Source organism: Leopardus geoffroyi, chromosome B2 (genome assembly GCF_018350155.1).
Source record: "Leopardus geoffroyi isolate Oge1 chromosome B2, O.geoffroyi_Oge1_pat1.0, whole genome shotgun sequence".
NCBI lineage: Eukaryota > Metazoa > Chordata > Mammalia > Carnivora > Felidae > Leopardus > Leopardus geoffroyi.
This window is the reverse complement of record NC_059332.1, coordinates 74,597,981-74,614,527: the sequence shown is the minus strand read 5'-3', so window position 1 is coordinate 74,614,527 and position 16,547 is coordinate 74,597,981. Positions and strand designations below refer to the sequence as shown.

Sequence of the window (16,547 nt, the reverse complement as noted above, 5' to 3'; positions counted from 1 at the left end):
TATCCTTTAAGATAAAAACTTAAGGAAGAATTAGAATAGAACTAATATATATATAATGGAATATTACTCAGCTGTCAAAAAGAATGAAATCTTGGCATTTGCAATGATGTGGTGGAGCTACAGTATATTATGCTAAGCAAAATAAGTCAGTCATAGAAAGACAAATAACATATGAGTTCACTCATATGTAGAATTTAAGAAACAACACAGATGAACATATGGGACAGGGAAAAAGAGAGAGAGAGAGAGAGAGAGAGAAACAAACCATTGAAGACTCTTAAAGACAGAGAAAAAATGGAGGATTGATGTAGAAAGGGGGGTCGGGGTGGTCTAGAAGGTTGATGTGTATTAAGGAGGGCACTTGTGATTATTGTATGTAAGTGATGAATCACTGAATTCTACTCTCGAAACAATATTACACTGTTACAATATTACACTGATTAGAATTTAAATAAAAATTTGAAAAGGAAAAAGAAAGAAGCAATAGGCTGGCACAGTTAAGGCATGATGATTTTGGTCACTCTGATGATGTGCACCTACCTAACACATTGTCCATGGCCAAACTAAATCCATCTGGACACCTGCCTGTGTGAGCAAGATGCTGTACTGATTTTCATGACATGAACTGGCTCCTTCATTGACTTAATAAAATAACTGGTTTTCTGGCACTATATACATTGTTATTCTTTTAGTTACAAAAGAAGCAACTCAAAATCATGTTAAGATCCATGGAAACAAAACTTGCCAAACATGCTATAACAATAATGACATATCTTTATTTATTTACTTATGAAACTATAAACTGGAAAGAGCTCTGTAAGTAAGGATGATAATAATGTTCTTGTATGAGTTCCTTAGCTACCCAAACCAAATAATGGGAAATAAAATTATTTTTTACTCACAATCATCTGCCCAGTTATGCCACACTGTGCAAAATGAAACGCAGGACATTCATGGGACAAGAAAGCCTAGTCGGTTGCTTAATAAAAATACAAAGTAAAAACTATGAAGGTCCACATAGAATATTTTGAGAAAGCCATCCTTTTAAGGATTCCCATGGAGTCTGCTGGGAAAAGAGTTTCAATGATCAGAGGTTCTAAGGATCACTTTGGTGACTGCTAACTCTTGATATTAACAGAAATGTCTCATCATTGCTAAATGGTGTGTCTTTTTTTTCACAGATCAGTGAAATTCCATTACATTCTACAAGTATTTATTGGGCCCCTATCATGTTGGTATCTAGTATTATGTCAGGGACTGAGTAGCTAGAATTTAGCATTTTGAGGCACATTATCAGTGTGCATTTATCTGACATCATAGAATGACAAAATAGTTGAGAGCAAAAGTTCATGAATAATTTTTTTCAATCAATCATGTACATATTACATGTACTTTAAGAATTGAGAGGTATAAGAATGCCAGGTGATATAGGATGTTGGAGAATGTTTCATATATAACATGAAATTTGAACTGTACTTTGGAGAACGGATAGAATTTAGAGTGAAAGGAAAAGAATGGAAAAAATATCTCTGTACCATCTATCTATCGATCTATCATCTATCATCTATCTTTCATCTATATTTTGGTGGAGAACAGCTTGAATTGAGTCACTGTGATTAGATAGAGTAAATCTGAATTTCCAAAGACATGAGAATAATTACTTGATGTAATGAAATAATCGGGAGAAAAAGTTTTGAAAGTTCCAATAAAGATTACATCAGTAATAACGTTTTTGCTGTAGCATATAATATTCTTCTTCTTTCCCACCACATATAACTCATTTATCCCCCAAATCCAGTTCAAATTCATTTATGTTTTAAGTCTCCACTTCACCTTGTGCTGTGTAGACACAAACCTAAATTGGCACATCCACTTAATATAAGCTCTGATCCAGGCCCTGTAAACAATAGTCAAAGATGATGCCAGAATGGTGCAAAGTTGACTGCCTTTAGCTACTTCTTAAGTATTATTATACTTAAGAAAAAATTATCTGTGTGAGTTTTTAGAAAAAAATTATCTGTGTGAGTTATATCAACTGGATACCTGACTCCAAGGAAATATGAAGGTTTTATCTAGGTGCTTATACCTTATACACAGTGGTTTTACACATACAGGATACTCAATACATATTTTCTGAATAAATGAATAGATTAATAAATACATTTAAGCTCTTTACAGGCTTTAATCCTTTCAGAGTGATTGGCATGTGCTGCTGTTGTGATTCTGGAGTTTTTATGGTGAGGGGATTTTTTAAATTGCTCAATAAATGAGAAAGATAATTCTTTGGATACTTCTTGAACAACTTGAATTCTATCAGCTATAATCAGAAGTAGATTTTTTTTAAAAAAGTAGATTTTAGGGGCACCTGGGTGACTTAGTTGGTTAAGCATCTGACTTCGGCTCAGGTCATGATCTCACGGTTTGTGAGTTCAAGCCCCGCGTTGAGTTTTTTGCTGACAGCTCGGAGCTTGGAAGCTGCTTCAGATTCTGTGTCTCCCTCTCTCTCTGCTCCTCTCCTGCTCGCTCTCTGTCTCTGTCTCAAAAATAAATATAAATTAAAAAATTAAAAAGTTAAGAATGTGGATTTTATTAAAATTATATGTGAAATAATAAAATTATAGAGAAGTAATATTTTACTAGCCAAAAATTAAATCTACATCTGTTATTTATTAAACTATCTCAACCTACCTCTCAGTGTGGATGGGGATCACTTTCTATGTCCTTGAATTCTCTCCTGCACAATTCTTTTTTTTTTAAGTTTATTTATTTATTTTGAGAATGAGAGAGAGCACATGTGCATGATCAGGGGAGTGGCAGAGAGAGAGGGAGAGAGAGAGAATCCAAAGCAGGCTCCATGCTGTCAGCACATGGGACTTGATCTCATATATTGAGATCATGACCTGAGCTGAAGCTAAGAATCTGATGCTTAACTGAGCCACCCAGGTGCCCCTCTTCTGCCCAACTCTTATGAAACCTAAGTTCATACTGTGGATTTTCTAACTGAGATTTTTATCTCACTCTGAATCAAATTTTCAACCCACTTTTAATAATTGTTCATGCTGCACTTTTTTCTTTGATCAGATTTTTAAAAATACATTTGTTGGGGCGCCTGGGTGGCGCAGTCGGTTAAGCGTCCGACTTCAGCCAGGTCACGATCTCGCGGTCCGTGAGTTCGAGCCCCGCGTCGGGCTCTGGGCTGATGGCTCAGAGCCTGGAGCCTGTTTCTGATTCTGTGTCTCCCTCTCTCTCTGCCCCTCCCCCGTTCATGCTCTGTCTCTCTCTGTCCCAAAAATAAATAAACGTTGAAAAAAAAAATTAAAAAAAAAAATACATTTGTCACGTATGTGTTTTGTAAGCCTCAAACCCTCTTTTAAAAATAATAAAGCATAAAGAAACATACATTTTCAAAACACATACTCTGCTTCAGTAATTGTGTTAGGTACTACAGATAGAAGTCAAAACGTGATTAGTAAATTATAGGAAAGAACACTGAAGCCTAATGAAAATCGGTAAAATTTTTCTACCCCCTAAATATATGTCAATTTGAAGGATAATATAACTCTTTCATAGGTCTAGAAGTAGGAAAGGACTAAAGAGGCATTTAACACAACTTGTTATAAATGTGTTCCACAAAACACTATTGCAGAAGACAGTTTTAGTTTCAAGAATTAAATAAATACTTCCTGTGGTCAAGTAATGACAGTACAAAATCAATGGTGGGTACAATTGCTGGTGCCTTAGCACAAGTCAGGAGAGTGGCTCCAAAGTGTACTAGTCATCATTGTATTCTTCACTGCCACACACTTTCAGTAAAAACAAATAAAAAAAACCCTGATACCTCATTGTAATTTTCATTTGCATTTCCCTAATGATGAATGATGTTGAGCATCTTTTCATGTGTCTGTTGGCCATCTGGATGCCTTTTTTGGAAAAATGTCTGTTCAGGTCTTCTGCCCATTATCTAATAGGAGTTGTTGTTGTTTTTTTGTATTGAGTTAGAAGTTATTTACCTATTTTGGATAGTAACCCTTTTTTGGATATATCATTTGCAAATATCTTACCACATTCAGTAGGTTGTCTTTTTTTATTATTATTATTAATGGTTTCTTTTGTTGCAAAGAAGGTTTTTAGTTTGACGTAGTCCCAATAGTTTATTTTTTTTTTGCTTTTGTTTCCCTTGTCAAAGGAGACATATCTAGAAAAATGTTGCTATGGCTGATGTCAAGGAAATGACTGCCTGTAATTTCTAGGATTTTTATGGTTTCAGGTCTCATGTTTAGGTCCTTAATCCATTTTGAGTCTGTTTTTGTGTATGGTGTTAGAAAGTGGTCCAGTTTCACTCTTTTACATGTAGCTGTCCCATTTTCCCAAAACCATTTGTTAAAAAGACTGTCTTTTCCCCATTGTATATTTTTGCCTTCTTTGTCATAGATCAATTGACTATATAATCATGGGTTTATTTCTGGGATCTCTAGTCTATTCTATTGATCTATGTGTCTATTTTTGTGCAAATACCCTACCGTTTTGATTACCACAGCTTTGTAGTATATCTTGAAATCTGTGATTGTGATATATCCTGCTTTGTTCTTTTCAGGATTGCTTTGGTTATTCAGGGTCTTTTGTGGTTCCATACGAATTTTAGGATTATTTTTTCTAATTGTCTGAAAAATACTGTTAGTATTTTGATAGGGATTGCATTGAATCTGTAGGTTGCTTTATAAGCAACGTTTGTTGCTTATATTGTTATAAGGACGTTTTAACAATATTAACTCTTCTAATACGTGAGGATGGGATATCTTTCCAGTTGGTTTCTGTCATCTTCAAATTCTTTCATCAGTGTTTTATCATTTTTGTAGTACAGGTCTTTCACCTTTTTGGCTCAGTTTATTCCTAGATATTTTATTCTTTTTGGTACAATTGTAAATGATGTGGTTTTTTAAATTTCTCTTTCTGCTACTTCATTATTAGAGTATAGAAATGCTACTGATTTCTGGGTATTAATTTGTATCCTGCCATTTTACTGAATTCATCATTGCTTCTAGTAGTTTTTGGTAGAGTCTTTAGGATTTTCTGTATATAGTATCATATTATCTGCATATAGTGACAGTTTAACTTCTTTACCAATATGGATGCCTCTTATTTCCTTTTCTTGTCTGATTACTGTGGCTAGGACTTTCAGTACTATGTATTATGCTAAGTGAAATAAGTCAGACTGAGAATGACAAATACCATATGATTCTACTCATAAGTGGAATCTAAAAAAAATGAATAAATAAACAGAAAGCAGAATTAGGCCTATAAACACAGAGACCAAACTGATGGTTCCCAGAGGGGAGGGAGTTGGAGATTGGACAAAAAAGGGGGGGGACGGGGAGATGGAGCTATAGACTTTCTATGAAATGAATAAGTCATGGGAATAAAAAGCACCATACAGGGAATACAGTCAATGATATTGTAATAGTGATGTAATGGGACACATGGTATCTATACTGTGGTGAACATACCATGATGTCTAAACTTGTCAAATCACTAAGTTGTACGGCTGAAACTAAGGTAACATTATGTGTCAACTATACTCAGATAAAAAATTAAACAAACAAACCCCTAAAAGCAGACAAACAAAAGCTAGTTTTACTTAGTAATGTCCTCAATGGAGCAGTAAAAATTATTAAAGTTATTAAGTCTTGGCTATTGAGCACATTATTTTTAGTAATCTAGGTAGATAAATGGTAATTGTGCACAAAACATTTCTACTGCATGTGAAGTAGGATGGTTATCTTGAGGAAAAGTATTTCTAGATTTGTTTGAGTTGTAGGTAAACAAGCCATGTTTTTCTTGGAATACCAGGAAAAGTTCCCTTTTCACTTGAAAGAATGACTGACAATTTGTATTGAGACATGAATATTTAGCTGGCATCTTTTTTTTTTCAAGAGAATATTAAATCATCTATTGATTACACATGATAATGGATGATACACAAGCTTTAATCCCATCTATAATTTTATCTGATACCATAATTCAATTTAGATATATTGCATAGGATGTGCCAACAATCATATTAATAACCAAATAAACTCCAGGACTTTGCTTGGGTGATCCTTTTAATGGTGACCTCCAGGTCACAACACATTAACTGTCAGTTCAACCACACCAATGTTTATGGAGACAATGGCTTCTGTGCCCAAGCAGGTTGCACATAAGTTTCAAATGGAACCTGGCATCACCCTGAAGGATCTAACTTCACACTGTTGGGGTAGTTTACCAAGATGGCTTCAGAGGAGACTAACTTTACACAGCACATTTAAAAAAAGACACATTTATTCAGTGTCATGATCAGACTATAACATTTAGCAATCAACAGCATGGGTGCAAAAAAAAATCTAAATTAAAACCCTTTGTTGGAGTGCTTTACACTTTCCACAGAACAAAAACTAAAATAACCTGTTATACAATTAGTCACAAATACAGTCCTCGAGTTTTTTGCCCATACACATGAATATTGTCTAAAACATGTCTTCTTTGTAGCAGCTAGGCCCTGCCACCACTGTGCTTGGCTGAGTTCACAGATCTGTTGTAACCTGTAGCTTCCCTGTCATTTCTCTGGCTCTTCTTTCCTGCTAATCTTTGTTTCCTGGAAGTAATTAAAATCTTCCACCACTGCCATAGCTACTACTGCTGCTGGAACCGCCATAGTCACCTTGGTTTCATGGTTTGGCAAAATATTGACCTCCACCACCGTAGGGGCCAGAGCTTCTGCCTCCAAAATTTCCTCCTTTCATGGGTCCAAAATTTGAAGACTGTTGTAATTGCCAAAATCATTATAGCTTCCACTACCTCCAAAATTGCCTCCATCATTACCAAATCCTTCATAACCATCCCCACTGCCACCATACCCATCACCACCTTGACTGCCACCAAGGCCACCTCGTCCACTGAAGTTTCCTTCATGGCCAAAGTTGTCATTCCTACCAAAACCACCTCCGGGACCATCACTGAAGTTCCAAGGACCACTTTGATCTCTTTGGCTGGAAGAGGCACTAGCCATCTCTTGCTTAGATAAAGCTTCCCTTACTTCACAGTTGTGGCCAATCACAGTATGGTATTTTTGAATGACAATCTTGTCTACAGAGTCATGGTCATCAAATGTTACAAAGGCAAAGCCTCTCTTTTTGCCATTGCCTCGGTCTGTCATGATTTCAATCACTTCAATTTTCCCATACTGTTCAAAATAATCTCTTAGATGATGTTCTTCAGTGTCTTCTTTAATGCCACTGACAAAAATCTTTTTCACAGTTAAGTGGGCACTAGGTCTTTGAGAATCTTCTCTCGAGACAGCCCTCTTTGGTTCTACAACTCTTCCATCCACCTTGTGTGGCCTTGCATTCATGGCTGCATCCACCTCTCCCTCAGTGGCATAGGTGACAAACCCAAAGCCTCTGGAGTGATTGGTGTTTGGATCTCTCATTACCACACAGTCCGTAAGCATTCCCCATTGCTCTAAACGGCTCCTCAGACTCTCATTGGTTGTTTCAAAGCTCAAACCTCAGATGAAAAGCTTCCACAGCTGTTCAGGCTCTTTGGAAGACTCTGACTTAGACATGATGGCGGTGGGAGGGAGACTTTCATGATGCTTACTCGGTGGTATCCATGGGCAGAAAGTAGCTGACATCTTTTTAAAAAATGTATGATTTTTTTCTGTCACTACAAGGAAAACAACTGACAGCATTTGTTTTTAATGACAAAGTTTGAGTTTTCAAGAGAAAATTGAATTTTGAATCAGCTACTATGAGCTTGATTGCTTTCCAGTATGTGAAAACCTTGCTGATCAAATTGGCGGTGATATTAATGGATGTATTTTTTGATACGGTATAATGAAATATGTCAACATTTGGAAGATCTCCATAACGCAGTGAATCAACATGCTCCAAATGTCATAAGATCATGCATGGGTAAAAGATCCACTGAAAGAGCAAGCTAGACAAGTAGATTTTAATGTAACACAGAATAAAAGTTTATTGATATGGCTTCTGATTCCATATTGTAATTAACCTTTCAGAAATGACCACTTGTTGAGTGTTGGTGTAGTATCAAAGAAGGATATCCACAATTATCTGAACATTAAAATACCCTTTCCTTTACAGATTATAGATCTTGAGATGCTATATTTTCTTTATATCAAAATAAATTGAATGCTGAAGCAGATATGGGAATCTCTCTGTCTTCGAGGAAGACAGACTCAAAGGGATTTCTTAAAATGTAAAAAAGAAATGATATTCTTTTTTAATACATATTTTTTATTTTGGAAAATTTACTTACTTTTCCTAAAGATACATTATTTATAGTGAAATGTAATACATATACTATTATTACTATTTTAAAATGAGTTAAACGTATAAAAATTTTCTCAGTTTTAGTTTCTAAATGAGTAAATATCAATAGGATGGACACAAACAAAAGCAATTTGTGTACTCAATAATTTTTAAGGATGAAAGGAGTCCTGGAACAAAAAAGTTTGGGAACCATGGTCTAGGAAAAAGAAAAAACCCTGAGGTCACATTTAAGTCCTTTCATTTATGCATCTTCTATTTACTAATATGGAAATGAAAACCAGCACTCTTATTTCTATGGTGTGAACAAATAGAAGTAAAAAACTTTAATAGTGTTGTAACTGTGAAAAATATGTCTTTTCTGGTTATTTCTAGGTACAAATATTTATGGGAGATGGAAATCCTGAAATATTGTACTTGTTTTATTTTACCAAAAATACTTTGTGTTTGTGTATCAAAGAAGAATTCTCCATAAAGTTTAACGATATTACTATTAAAATAATGTTGCCATACAGATAAAATCTGAGACTTTTAAGAAATATCAGCATAAATAGAAATTCAATAGTAAGGAATACATTTATTATAATTTCCCAAGGGCTTTTTTTCATAGAATTATGACACCTGACAAATGGCTGCAGGGAAAATATGCCAAATGAGTTCCCCTGTTGTTTACAGCTTGTCACAGACTGGGGCAATACAGAAAGAAGATGAATGCATCCTTCCCACTCCAGATTGTCTCTACTCATAAAGGGAAACTGTTCTCTCCCCATCTCAACAATGATTGGTTTAGATCACTACAATAGATCAATGATATTCTGGTTACTTGATGACTTTATGGAAACAGAACAAGGAAGATGGAGTCCCACTCAAGGATTTCCCTGCAAGGTGATCCCACAGTAGCCAAAGCTGAAGAAGCACTCTTTATGTTTTGTATAGGTGCCATGTTTTTTGTGTCCAAATTGTCCTTTTTGTTTTTCTGATTCAATTAATGCCACCCTTAAACATTGCTACATACGACAGACTTGTTGGTCCAAGAGTGAGGCACAGACCAGCATCTTCATCATCCCTTGAAGCATTTTAGAAATGTATACTCCTGGGCTCCACCTTGGACCTCCTGAATCAGAATCTGCATTTTAACAAGATCCCCAGGGGATGTATATGTTTATTTATGTTGGAAAAGCACTATTGTGCATCGGATGATTTCAACCATGGCTGCACTTTGCAATCACCTGGGAGTTTCTAAAAATCCTGATGCTTGGACTACACTGCAGAGCAATGAAATCAGAATCTCTGAAGATAGGACACTGCTGAAGAAGAATAAACATGCTTTAAGCTCTGTCAGTGTCACCCTTTTCTACTGCATTTATATTCATAGATGCACCTCAGGATTTATTATGGAAGTCTGTGGGGAAAATACTCCATAAGCAATTTTTTAAAAAAACACCTTTACTGGAAGTATAATTGATATTTAAAAAACATGCATGTTTGGGGCGCCTGGGTGGCGCAGTCGGTTAAGCGTCCGACTTCAGCCAGGTCACGATCTTGCGGTCCGTGAGTTCGAGCCCCGCGTCGGGCTCTGGGCTGATGGCTCAGAGCCTGGAGCCTGTTTCCGATTCTGTGTCTCCCTCTCTCTCTGCCCCTCCCCCGTTCATGCTCTGTCTCTCTCTGTCCCATAAATAAATAAATGTTGAAAGAAAAAAAATTAAAAAAAAAATAAATAAAAAAAAAATAAAAACCATGCATGTTTAATAAATACAATTTGGAGTTTGGACATACTACATACACCCATGAAACCATTACACAGTCAAGGTAATAGGCATATCCATCACCTCCAAAAATTCCCTTGTGTCCCTCCTTTTTTTTGTGGTAGGAACACTTTTTTGTGTGTCTGTGTGACAAAAACATGGGATTGACCTTGACACCTTTTTAGGTATACAATATAATATTGTTAACTATTGGCATTGTTTTACGGGAGATTTCTAGAACTTATTGATCTTGCATAACTGAAACTTTATGCCATTAAACGACACTCCTCATATCCCCCAGCTCCCAGCCTCTGGCATCCAATCTATTCTCTGCTATTATTTTAACTATTTTAGATATCTCATATAAGTGGAACCATGCAGTATTTGTCCTTCTGTGATTGGCTTATTTCATTTAGCATAATGTTGTCAACAATCCAGAAATAGCAATATTAAAACCACTGAATCAATAAGTGGTACTTAGTAAGAGTTTATTGTAGATATAAGAACAGTTCTTGAAGTGGAAGCCTTTAAATTCAAAGACTGATGTGAAGCTCAGGGGCATGACATTACATGACAGTTTATAAAGTGAAAATGAGGAAGTTGTTTAACCTTTACAATGATTTGTTATTGCATTGAGGGTTTCTAGAAGGCAGGGAATGGGTTACAAGTGATTTTCTTACACAATTTTTAGGAAAATGACTTGTTTCTTTTATTAGAGGCATTTTTAAGAATCAACCCATGGTAAATTTCAGCTTGTTTTGTAGAATAAGCTAAATTAAATTTCATTTATATAGCTTAAATGTTTTTTCTGCTCAGGGAATTTTCAAGTCCCCTCTCCATTTTGTATTTAATTTTAACAGTGTCCTCTGGTTTCAGCCATGTTGTCGCATATGGCAGGATTTCCTTCTTCTTAAAGGTTGAATAATATCTCATTGTATTTAGGCACATTTTTTTCTTAATCCACTCATCTATTAATGGATATTTGAGTTGTTTCCTTATCTTGGGTATTGTGAATAATGCTGAAATAAACACGTGAGTGCAGATATCTCTTTGAGATCCTGATTTCAAATCTATTGGGTTATACCCAAAAGTGTATTGCTGGATCATATAATAGTTCTATTATTAAATTTTGGAGGAACCTCCATACTATTTTCCATAGAAGCTGCACCATTTTACATTCCCACCAATAATACACAAGGGTTCTAATTTCTCCATATCATTACCAATAATTATTATCTCCTGTCTCTTTGACCCTAACAGGTATGAGGGATTGTTCATTGTGGTTTTGATTTATGTTTCCTAATGATTAGTATGTTGGGCATCTTTTAACTTATCTGTTGGCCATTTGTATGTCTTCTTTGGAGAAATGTGTGTTCAGACCTACTGGCCATTTTAAAAGCAGGTTATTTGTGATTTTGGTATTGAGTTGTGCCTACAACTCAATATTATTATATACATATATATATATAACTCAATATATGTTATATATTTTGATATTAACACCTTATCAGATATATGGTTTGCAAATTTTTTCCCCATTCTGTGGATTGACTTTTTCACTCTGCTGTTTCCTTTTCTGTGCAGAAGATTTTCAGTTTGATGTAGTGCCACTTTTTGTCTTTGTTGTCTGTGATTTTTTGTCTATATTTTGTCTTTGTTGCCTGTGATTTGGTGTCAAAATGTCATTGCAAAGACCAATGTCAAGAAGTTTTTCTCCTGCGTGTTCTTCTAGAAGTTTTACAGTTTCAGGTGTTATGTTTGTCTTTAATCCTTTTTGAGTTGGTCTTTATGTATGTATGGTGCAAGTTAAGAATCTCATTTCATTCTTTTGCATGTGTGTATCTAGTTTTCCCAACACCAAGGAAAGGAGACTATCATTTCTCCGTTGTGTATTCTTGGTAGTCTTATCAGAAATCAGTAGACCATTTATGCATGGGTTTATTTCTGAATTTTCTATTCTGTTCGCCTGGTCTATATGTCTGCCTTTATACTATACTGTTTTAAGTACTGTAGGTTTATAATATATTTTAAAATCAGGATATCTGATGCCTGTGTGATGCCCTTGTTTTATTTCTCTTTCTCAAGATGACTTTGGCTATTTTATATGACTTTTATGGTTTGGAATAAATTTCCTATTTTTTTTCCTTGAGAAGCACCTTTGGTCAGCAGGAGAAAGACAAATACCATATGATTTCACTCATGTGGCATTTAAAAAAAAATGAGCAAAGGCAAAGAGAGAGAGAGAGAGAGGCAAACCAAGAAAGAGACTCTTAGCTATAGAGAACAAACTGGTGGTTACCAGAATGGATATGGGTAAGGGGATGGGTTAAATAGATGATAGGGAATAAGAAGTGCCCTTGTGATGAGCCCAGGTGTTGTATGTAAGTGTTGAATCACTATATTGTACAACTGAAACTAATATTACACTGTAGGTTAACTAACTGGAACTTAAATAAAAACTTAAAAAATATCTTTGGGATTTTGATGCAGATAGCATTGAAAATGTAGATTTCTTTGGGTAATGTGGAAATTTTACAATATTAAGTCTTATATGAACACAGATATATTTTCATATATTTGTGTCTTCTTTAATTTCTTTCATCAGTGTTTTGTTGGTTTTAGTGTACAAGTCTTTCATAATCTTGGTTAAGTTCATTTCTAAGTATTTTAGTCTTTTTGATGTGATTGTAAATGGGATTGCTTTACAATTTCCTTTTCAGGTAGTTTGTTGTTAGTATATAGAAACACAACTGATTTTTGTATGTTGATTTATAACCTGCAACTTTACTGAATTTGCCTCTTAGTTCTAAGAATTTGTGTGTGTGTGTTGGAAACTTTCAGGTCTTCTGCATATAAGATCATATCATCTACAAACAAAGATAATTTTACTTTTTCCTTTCCATTTTGGATAACTTTTACCTGTTTTTCTTAAATAATTTCTCTGGCTAGGACTTCCAATACTATAATTGGAAAGAGAGGGCATCCTTATATTGTTCCTGATCTTAGATGAATAGTTTTCAGATTTTTACTGGTAAGTACAATGTTGGCTGTGAGCTTGGTCATATATGGTCTTTATTATGTTGAAGTACATTCCCTCTATACTTAATTTGTTGAGTTTTGATCATGAATAGATATTGAATTTAGTTGGATGCTCTTTCTGTACCTTTTGAGATAATAATATACTTTTTATCCTTCATTTTGTTACTGTGGTATATCACATTTATTTCTCTGCATATTTGAACTATCCTTGCACCCCAAGCATAAATCTCACCTGATTGTTGTGAATGGCCCATTTAATATGTTGTTGAATTTGTTTTACTAGCATTTTATTGGGGATTTTTGCATATATGTTCATCAGGGATACTGCACTGTAATTTTCTTTGCCTGCGACATCCTGGTATGGCTTTGGTATCTGGATAATGCTGGCCTTGTAAAGAGAGTTTAGAATATTCCTTACTCTTTAATATTTTGGAAGGGTTTGAAAATGGTTGGTGTTAATTATTCTTTAAATGTTTGGTAGATTTACCTGTGTAGCTATGTCGTCTTGGGCTTTTCTTGTTGGAAATATTTGATTATTGATTCCATCTCTTTACTAGTGATTGCCTGTTCAGATTTTCTCTTTCTTCATGATTCAGTCTTGGTAAGTCAGATGTTTCTAGAAATTTATCCTCTTCTTCTAGATTACCCATTTTGTTGGCATGTAATTATTCTTACCAGTTTTTTTTTTGATCCTTTGTATGTCTCTGGCATTAGTAATAATGACTCCTTATTTGTTTCTGATTTTATTTATTTGAGTCTTTTTTTTCTTTAGTTTAGCTAAAGGTTTGTTAATCTTGTTCACCTTTTGAAGATACCAGCTCTTAATTTCACTGATTTTTTTCTATTATTTATCTAGTCTCTATTTAATATCTACTCTAATCTCTATAATTTACTTCCTCCTGCTAACTTTGGGATTAGTTTGTTTTCCTTTTTCTAGCTCCTTGAGGTATAAAGTTAGGTTGTTTATTTGAAATTTTTCTTTTTTTAAGTATAAACATTTATTGCTATAAACTTTCCTTTTGGTACTGCTTTTGCTATATCCCATAAATTTTGATATGCTGGGTTTTCATTTTTTTCCCCTCCCATCAGTGACATTTTTTTAAAAGGATAGACATTCAACAAAGATGGTAGCACAATTCTATACATGTTGAATGGGTAAGAAATACATAAATATGACAATAAACATGGCACTTTGCTTTGAACAAGACCTGAGGGTTGCTTGTGGAAGGGGGCATCAGAAGAATGAGGTTTGTTGGTTATTATGAAGCAGTGGGAAGGAGGCTTAGTTGAAACTGGGTAGAAAGTTGGAATACCTTCTGTGTATGGGGTTTTCATTTTTATTTGTCTCAAGATACTTTCTGATTTTCCCTTTGATTTCTTCTTGTATCCATCCCTCTTTTTCCAGTATATGTGTAATTTCCAATATTTCTGAATTTGCCAATTATCCTCCTGACTTTAGCTTCATACCGTCATGGCCAGAAAAGATATGTGGTATGATTTCAACCTTAAATTTGTTTAGTCTTGTTCTGTAGCCTAATCTGGGATCTATCCTGAAGAGTGTTCTGTGTGTGCTTGAGAAAAATGTGTATTCTTCTGCTATTGGGTAGAATAGTCTGTATATGTCTATTAGGTCCATTTGGTGTATAGTGTTGCTCAAGACTATTTCCCTACTGATTTTCTTTCTGAATGTTTTATACACTGCTGGAAGTGGGGTATTATAGTCTCCTACTATTACGGTATCACTGTTTCTCTCTTCAGTTCTATTATTGTTTGCTTTATATATTTGAATGCTCTGATGTTGGGTATGTATGTAATTATTATATCTTCCTGGTAAATTGATGCTTTTGTCATTATATAATGTCCTTCTTTATCTCTTGTGATCATTTTTGACTTAAAGTATATTTTGTCTGTTATAAATATAGCCATGTCTGCTCTCTTTTGTTTACCATTTGTATGGAAGAGCTTTTTCTATCCTTTTATCTTCAGCCTATGTGTCTTTAAATCTAAAGTGAGTCTCTCTCTCTCTCTCTCTCTCTCTCTCTCTCTCTCTCAAAAAAGGGAGAGAGAGACTGCATACTCCGTGGGATGGGGTGGGCAGAGAGAGAGAGTATGAGAGAATCCCAAGCAGGCACCACACTCTCAGTGCAGATCCTGGTGGGGGGCTTGATCCCACAAACCATGAGATCATGACCTGAGTCAAAATCAAGAGTAGGAAGCTTAATGGACTGAGCCAACCAGGTACCCCTAAAGTGAGTCTTTTGTTTGGCATATAGTTGGGTCTTATATTTTATCCATTCAGCTATTCTATATCTTTTCCGTGGGGAGTTTAATCAATTTATGTTTAAAGTAAATATTGATAGGGAAGGAATTAAAATTGCCACGTTCTTTCTGTCTTACAGTTCTTTTGCTTCTCTTTTCCTCTCTTGCTGTCTTCCTTTGTGTTTTGTTAATTTTTGTAGTGATGTTATTTGATTCCTTTATCTTTTGTGTGGCTTCTATAGGTATTTTCTTTGTGATTACCATGAGGCTTCCATAAAACATCTTATAGTTTTAACAGTCTGTTTTAAACTAATGAAAACCTAATCTCAACCACATACAAAAACTCTACACTTTTACTTCTCTCTTGACACACACTTTGTTATTGATGTCGCAGTTTACATCTTTTTATATTGTGCCTCTATTAACATAAAAAAATATAAAATTTCATAGTTAAGAGCTTGGGCTTTGGAGTAAGAAAGACTTAGTTGTGTTGGTCAGAAGTCTTTGGTTGCAAGTAACAGATGGTAATACAAGTTAGCAGATATCTGTTTCCAGATATTCAAATAATGTTATCAGCGACCTCTGCCTTTCAGCTTTTTCTTTCCTCTACTTTGGCTTCATTTGCAGGCACACTCTCTCCATTTTGCAGCTCTAGGCATATGTTGTATATACAGTTAGTGAGCCCAGAGAAAAGAGATGCTTCCTTGTCTAGAGAACTCTGACTGGCCTAATCTGAGCTGTATGCCTGTGGTAGGTAGAATTTTAAGATGGTTCTGAAAATTTCTAGCCCTTATTGTATAAAATACCCTTTTGCAGTTATTCTGTAAAGCACTTGTTTAGATGTTGCTTTTACAGATATAACTCAGGTCCCCAAATCAGCTGATGTTAAGATAAGGGAGACCATCTAGGTGGGCCTGATCTATTCACACACACCCTTTAAATCTGGGTCTTGGGCTCAGAGATGGTGATGTCAGAGATCTGAAGTATAAGGGGTATTAAACACACCATTGCCAACTTGAAGACGAAGAAGGCCATGTGGCAAGGAATGTTCTTAGCCTCTAGAATCTAAGAGAGGCCCAAAGCTAACAGCCAGCAAGGAACAGGGACCTTGGACCTATAGTGGCAAGGAGTTGAATTCTGCCAACTACAAGAATGATTCTAGAAGTGGATTTCTTTC

The 16,547-nt window shown here is 35.2% G+C and overlaps 1 protein-coding gene and 1 pseudogene across 1 annotated transcript in view; one reads left to right on the top strand and one right to left on the bottom strand.

The window, feature by feature from the left end:
• UBE3D (ubiquitin protein ligase E3D) overlaps nt 1-16,547 on the top strand; it is a 243,182-nt gene that overhangs the window by 210,988 nt on the left and 15,647 nt on the right. The window lies entirely within an intron of this gene.
• Nucleotides 6,642-7,600, bottom strand: LOC123608674 (annotated as a pseudogene).